Raw genomic sequence first — 7,972 nt, 5'->3', positions numbered from 1 at the left:
CTGCTTTGCAGGACTGAGAACTGTCAACTTTGCGCACTTTGCACCGCGCTAGAGTGCTGCGGAATAATTTTCATCACAGTTGGCAAATTGATTTTCCATCACACCATCAACACAAAACAACTGTAATGCATCGACTTCTGACCACAATCTATTCACCAAGCTGTGGTAGCCGAGGCAGTTAAGTCATTGAAATGGTCGGTTAAAGGTTCCTGGTTCGATTCTCGTAGTTGGAACTTTTGAGTTTTTGACGGGTTATTTTTTTCTAATGAGCTCGAGGGCATAATTCTATCGGCCACTTCGAGCTGTGTTCGATGAGTCCGTAAACGGTACCATTATTCTCACGACTGGAGGCCATGATTTTCTCGGACGATTGCTGCCGAATTTTGGGTGATGGTTTATTAAATTTACGTGGAATTGGCTATAAATTCAACAATATTGTGGAAAAAAACCATAAATTGTGGACGAAAGAAATCTGTATATTTATCATTATGACATTATTACAAAAGTTTACAGCCCTAAATGGCATTGGAAGATTGGAAAAGCTGCAGGGTAACGAAAGGGGTAACCAATCGCCCTCTTCAACGACGAAATTCCGAGCATCAGTCCATCTCATCCGTTTTTCATCATCCGTCCGGCAAGCTGACGAGGAACCGCCGTAAGCCAAGATGCCGGCACGAACATAGCTACTTCCCGGCACCGAAGACCAGAATTCCATAGCCGGAACAAGTAGTCGTAATTGTCTTCTTACACCTAGATCTCTTCAACTAAAATTTGGACAAATTTCTTCATCATGACGACGTGCATAATCCCAACGGTCAATAAATTCTAAACTGGAGGGACATTGTTTTATTATTTATACAATAAACTACACAAATCTGCTAAGAACTGTGAACATTCTCGCATTAACCGTAGCATAATGTTTAGCAGAGGTGCTCGATCTTAACACAAATGGGGAAAATCCAGTTTCATTTTTCAATGGAACTGTGTAATCTGAGCAGTGTTTGGTGAAATTTGTGTCATCACCCTTAAATAGGACTTCACGAAACTAAAAAGAAATTCAAAATTAGTCACATTGAGATCATCTCTCTGCAAGACTGCCAAACCGATGAAACAGGTCCCTTTTATCTAGAATATCCGTCCAAAATATCTGAATGGAATAAAACTTTTCTGACTTTGAAAAACAAATCAGCTACAAACAAAAACAACTTTTCCATGGTTACGGTTGGAAGTGTGATGAAAAATCACTGTGATCAAAAGATACTGTGATGAAAATAATTGCGCAGGACTCTAGAGAAGTGCAAAATGCGCAATAATTAAAACATATATTTTATGATAGTTTTAAAAATTGTCCCAGGATCCCGGGAGTTAACGGGATTTAAAAAATATTTTCCCGTTTCCTGGGGAATTAAAATCCCGGGAAAATCGGACGCCCTAGATTTGTCTTTGTACATATTTTATTAGTTTTTTTTTCGCAAATTTACATTTTCATTCAAAACAGACAGTTAAATATTCTTAACTCTGTTTCTTTAGTAGAAAAACTACACGAAAAACAAAATTAACGGCTTTTTATCCGCTTTTGTATATAATGAGTAAAAAATCTAAAAATAAATTCATTTAAACTTCGGAAATACTTTGATAAGTGAACTTCAAAAAAGCAAAGATGATTGCTTAATATGCTCAAACTGATTTCTGATTATGCTCAAGCAAAATTTTAAAAATCTACTGCAAAATGAAATTTTCTGATCGAAAATGATTTGCCTTTTTGATAAAGTGCCCTGTTCAAGGTACATACAGGCATTTTTTTTTAAATATTATTTTTAAAAATGGTACAAGTTTTTCAAATTTGAAAAATTAAATAAAATTAATTTTAAGCATTTCAATCCTACCAAGAAACTGGAACAAACTTGTATTTCACATAATTCGAATTTAGGGTGCTGTATCTCAGCAATCAAAATACATTTTCAAAAAGTGGAAGTGTCATTTATTATCTAAGATGTTAGACATTTTTTTAAATCAAGAATGCTTTTCCTTAGAAGAAAAAAAATCAATACTTTGTATGGCTATAATTTTGACTTTTCCAAAAATCATCTTTTTTTTTTGTTTCACCCGTGACAAACACGAACGACGAAACAAAGAGTAACACAAAAATAACTTAATAACTTTTTCTAAACTTTGGATTCAAATGTCAAACTATTTGATTATAACACTATAAAAATAATCTTGCAATGTTATAAAAATACAAAATTACAAAATAAACAAAAAATGTTCTTAATGAATAGATGACCACTCTGAGTTATTACAGATTTAAAAAAGTATATAAAATTTCCCATAAAATGACATGTCATTAATTTGTTTTACAATTGAGAGTTTTTTTTTTTTTTTTTTTTTCGATGAAAGGATTGACATAAAAGTCCCGTAGAAACCTATTTTCTATATTACCACCATGGTAAAAATAATTGAAAAATTATATCGAAAAATGGAAAAAACAGTTAGTTCAGTTGTTTTGCAATCATTAAACCTAAAAATCGAAAATTTTCAAAAATTCAAAAGAATTTTCAAATCAACTCAAACATGTTTAAAGTGATTCTAATCGCAGGAAAATGTATTTTAAATTGATTGCAGCTGATTGTACTTAAGTTTCCATTGAAATTTTGAAGTTTTTGAAAAAAATATATTTTGCTTCCTGATTTTTTCGGGCAAACTTTGAAGGGAGAGGGAGATGAATAAAATTTATACCAGCCTTATTAAAAAGTAAAAATGTTTAGTTATATTTTTGGCGTAAATAAGTCACCCAGGCAAAAAACTTATTCCTTTAAAAATTTTAAAATGTAAAATCTCCAACATGTTTTCAAATCATATTTTTGTTCAAATTAACCCCGTTTTCCCTTCCATTTCACTCATCCATCGCGCTTGGCCCAACCCTTCCAGGTCCAAGCCCATCGTCATCCGGGCCGACACGGCGGCCATCGTCCATCACCGATTCCACGGAAGTTGACTGCGGTGGTGGTGGAACGGCCTGCCCTAAGTGACACTAGTATCAATTTGTCTGCGGTTCGCGGGTGCGCCTGGAAGCGACAGCTCGGCGATGCCATCGGTGTTGTAACTCGCATTCGCGTGTCTACTTTCTTTCAGGCGCAGCAGCGAATCCCGTCGCAGTCGCAGGGATGGCTATAAATAATTATAAAAAGTTTTATTATGTCCCTTGGGGGGGGGGGGCGAATTGCCGGGGGGCACATCATCGATTTCGGCGTGACTGTGACCAAAATGGACAAATTGGTGCACCAAAATGCGTGCGACCTGCTGCAGTTCGATCTGATTAAGGCAGGAGGAATGGGGGGAGTGGTTGAGAGAGTGCATTATAATGTGCAACTGCAATTTTAGAGGAAGTGGGGTCATCCGAAAACGAGGTGTAAAATTATGTGCTGGTTCAAAGTTTTGTGGAAAGTAGGGCGAAAAGGGATGAAGCAATTTTTGGGTAAAAAGTTTTCAAAGCTAGTTAACGAGTCTCGCGGGGACGATTTAGCACATGACCGAGCGAATGAACTCGTAACAATGAATTACTGGCGATGCAGAGGAAAACTGTCTTTCCAATTAATATTTATTGCTTTTGCGAAGAAAAGTCAGCCAACGTAACGTAGCCAACGTAACGGACTGTGACACCAATTCAGTTTTTAAAGAAGTTCCTTAACCTAATGAAATTATGAAAGTTGTGATTAGCTTCGACTCTTAAAATAAAATAAAACCTGAATTAACCTGAACAGTCTAACGAACTATAGATCTCACTTCAAAAATGCCAATTTGTTGAACAAAATTATTATTCAAATTCTTTTCAAACAAATAAGCTCAAAAATCTAAATAAGAAAAAGTGTAAATCTTTCCCTGATCCTGAGGAGAACACCCGTGAAGAGTATTGAAGCCGGAATTTTCAAAGCGGATTCAGTGACAGTGTATTAATCAACTTAATGTTAACATGTTAAGGTTAATGTTAACATTCCATAGGTTGTCTTTTTAAGGTGTCTTGATAAGGTCCAGTTTGTGAAGATACATTACCTTCCCTTTACTTAGCAATCGAATTCAGAAGGGAAAAGATCACCAGTTGTGCGGGTCCAAGCCGGGATTTGAACCCCGATCTACTACTTACGAGGCGGAAGCGTTACCACTACGCTACGGCTACGTGGCTCGGTTTAAAAATAAATAAAAAAAACAAAATGCTGCTGGATATTTTCTTGATAATATAATTTGCCAATAATCATGATTATAATTATGACTCATAAGTCCCTAAAAACAGAGCATGATCTAGAGAAGAAGGTAAAGAACGAATAAAATCAAATTTTTATGTGATGCAAAATTCACATTTTTTAATTTAAATAATGATTTAAAAGGCAAAATCTCAACATCCGTTGTCTTGCAATCATTATTAAAAAGACTGTCTTTTGTCTTTTAATATAAATCTCCATATCCATTGCCTTGCCATTATTAGTTTTTTTTTAGTTTACATTTTATATATGTAACATTCGCAATACACAACTCACGTTTGCTGTTTAGCATAATTTCACTTAAGAGCAATGCGTCAATATTGGCTGTTATATAAACAAAAATGGCATAAACATTTATAAAAATCAATTATTTTTGAATAAATTTTCTGATCAATATGGCAAAGTTACAGGTAGGGGAGCTGGGGGTAAGACGGCCAGGCGGGGTAAGACGGCCACCCTACTGTTTTAATAAGTATACTAATGAATATTACTAAAATGTTTAGCAATACTGTTCCTCATGCTAAATAATGCATATGGAGTCACCTTTGTCAAAAATACTGTTTGAAATAGTATAAAAATAGCTCAAAATGAAGAAATAATTTTTGAACTTGAAACTGGATGTAATTTTCATGAATTACAACTTAGGCATTTTTGTTAAATAACAATATGTTTTCCTGTCTTCAAATATTTTTTCATGTTAAATTGAAGTTTTCCCTAGATTATGTCCCTCGAAAAAGTTCAAAAAATGCGATGAACTGTTTACAAAAAATGTTTAAAAAAATAATTTATTTGGGGGCAAGACGGCCACCTCCTCCGGGGGTAAGAGGGCCACCCGTAATTTGTAGACTTTATTTGATATAGGTTATATTTTTGACGGTTTTTGACTATTAAGACATATTTGTAGATAAAGGAAAAGCATTTTCAATGAAACTATCCATTTTTAATCAAAATGCTGTTAACTACCGTTTCGACAACATTCTTTACTGTGATATAGCAAAACTCATTGAATAGTATGAAATCCTAGCAAACTTTTCTCAAAAATCGCTAATTTAATATAGTTTACATAATTTTGATTTACTTATTCTAATCGAAATACACAAACTATTTTTAATGTACCAAATTGTGTTTGTTTTGTAGTAAAAATTCATAGTTTTTCATAAAATGTGGTCGCTATAATATGAAATTCACTGAGCCAAAATATGAAATTTTTTAAACAGCATTTTTCTTCCATTTGAAACCTGATTTTTTCCAACCAAAATAGTTATGATGTTCAGAGAAGTCTGTTGAACCAACCATGTAGGTGTTTGGGTTGATTTAGCAAAGTTATTAAGTTAATTTATAGCACTGGCCGTCTTACCCCACATGGGTGGCCGTCTTACCCCGCGTATTTCATATATATACGATTTTAATTATTTTTTTAAAATTGCTGAAAAGTATTGAAAATTGGTTTTTAGACCAACTAATTTATGCCATTTCTATAATGGACTAGTAGTAGAACAATATGTACGTAATTTGAGATCAAAATAATCTGTTGTGTAAATTTTATTAGACTTCTCCCTTAGGGTGGCCGTCTTACCCCCATCTCCCCTATTGATGAGGTATTCATATAGAGGTAATAAAAAAAACATTTGCCAAAAAAAAATATTATTTTTTTCGAAAACTTAATATTTTTTTTTGGTTCAACAAATTAAAAACGAAAACGAAACTATTGGCACTACGCCCCCCGGGGCATGGCCTTCCTCTAACGTGGGATTAAAACAACAAACAACAACAAACAACAAACAACAAATTAAAACAAGTTTAATTTTAACTGCTAAAAATCATTCAAACTTAAAATTTTGTATCAAGTTTTTGTTTATGATATATCTATTTTTTGCCCCTTTTTATTGTTAACCAAAAATCAAATCAAACCATCCACATTAACGACCCCCGGGTCTTTTGTGGTCTCTATTGCAAGTTTCTGCTCGAACCTAGGAGTCCGAAGGCTTGAATGGGGAGAGCACCCAGACCTCTTTTTACTCCAAGGAACCTTCCACCCCAGTGTTTGAACTGACGACCTTTGGATTGCGAGTCCAACCGCCGCCAGTGATTCCACCGGAGTAGGCTTGGTTTGGTGTGTTGTTTGTACTTATGGCATGGAGACGACTCCTACACCTGGAATGACTTAACGGCCTAACAACCAAGTCCGGGACCGACATTTTACTTCCTCATCTGATGGAAGGTTGCAGCAGATGGGAATCGAACCCAGAATCATCCGCTTGCAAAGCGGACAGCGTAACCGTTCGGCCACGCACTGCCACCATTGTTAACCATTTCTAGAAAAAAAAACCGAAAACAATATTTTTTTTATTTGTATAAATGTTTTGAAATTCAACACAATTACAATCTGATCTTAGTTTTCTTTAAGATCTTTAAAAAATATTTCACTATGATAAACATGTTAAAAAAAACCGTCTTATAAAAATGTTAAGAATCTGATTTAATGTGTTAAAATTAATTATTATTTGAAAAATAATGAGATTCCTGAAGTTATTAAGGGCTTCATAAAACTTGAGCAGTAAAAAAAGATTTTGCCTTCTTTTAAAATTTATATATAATATATTTTATTTAAGCTAAAAACTACACAATTATAATTAAATTTAAAAAGAAAAAAAGAACCAAATCTCAATTCATTTTAAAAGAAGCAGATGAGTTTAACAACATTTTTTTAATGAAAAGATAACTCTTAAAATTAAATTTTTTAAGCGAGCAGTTTTTCAGATTTGAATTATCACATTTTGTTTATGGGTCATTCCATCTGAAGCGGAACAGCACTTGAAAATTACCATCTCCGATTCTGCTCAAATTTGGCAGAGCTGTTAAGACTATCAAAACATGCAAAAATCCCGAATTTCATCCAAATCGGACCACCCCCTCCATTTTTGTACCCTCCCAAAAAATCGACTTTTTGGCGATTTTTGAACGAAACCCCTATCTTGAAACGGCGATAACTCAGGAACCACAAATCTTAGAGGGTCGGTCTTAGACTCAATTTTGAAGGAAATTGGACGTAGAATCCATTTCTGTGATCAAAACTTAGATTAAAATATGTTTTCTACCTGTATTGCGCAATTGAAAACTTTAAATGGCCGTATCTCAAAACAGCCCTATTTATTTTTTTTAATTTGACCTCACCATCGTATTTCCCGTCCGATTTTACATAAGAATCACTTATCGGCAGAAAGGAATATGTTTCGTTCCAGAGATATCGAATTTAAAAAAAAAACGAAGTTGACTTTATAGCTGTCGGCCACCATTGCTAGTACCAACCACTAGTGTCTTCCTTTTTATCTACAAGGACTTCGCCGCCCTGGGCTCCTAAGTGTATGAAAGTATGGCACGGAGCGACGGCGCCGAATACCCATATTTACACAAAGAATTTTAGAGCGCCCGCCGAATTTTAAAGTTTTGAGTATTTGAGATTAGCTGCTAGAAGCACTCAGGCGCGCTGATGAATAATTACTATCTGGTGTTCTGTAAGATGAATCATTTTTATAATTTTATACGATTTTGAGATAATCAATACCTTGAACAACCTATTTTTTGTTTAAGGAATATTTATTGGGTAATTTTCAATGAACTGTTTTTCCTGATCACAGAGTCATTGAACCATATTAAGTAAAATTTGAACTTTGAATATTTATTTGCAAATGCTACAGAGTTTTAACAATACAATT

General features: G+C 34.3%; 1 long non-coding RNA gene across 1 annotated transcript; it reads right to left on the bottom strand.

Annotated features, from left to right (window-relative positions):
- Positions 1-784: 784 nt before the first annotated feature.
- On the bottom strand, positions 785-1,212 carry LOC119767194. Its single transcript, XR_005277382.1, has 2 exons — positions 1,104-1,212; positions 785-1,045 (listed from the first exon to the last, which is right to left on the bottom strand). It is a non-coding gene; the product is annotated as an uncharacterized LOC119767194 (long non-coding RNA).
- Between the last annotated feature and the right edge of the window lie 6,760 nt (positions 1,213-7,972).

This window comes from Culex quinquefasciatus, chromosome 2 (genome assembly GCF_015732765.1).
Source record: "Culex quinquefasciatus strain JHB chromosome 2, VPISU_Cqui_1.0_pri_paternal, whole genome shotgun sequence".
Lineage (NCBI taxonomy): Eukaryota > Metazoa > Arthropoda > Insecta > Diptera > Culicidae > Culex > Culex quinquefasciatus.
This window is presented reverse-complemented; position numbering and strand designations above follow the sequence as displayed.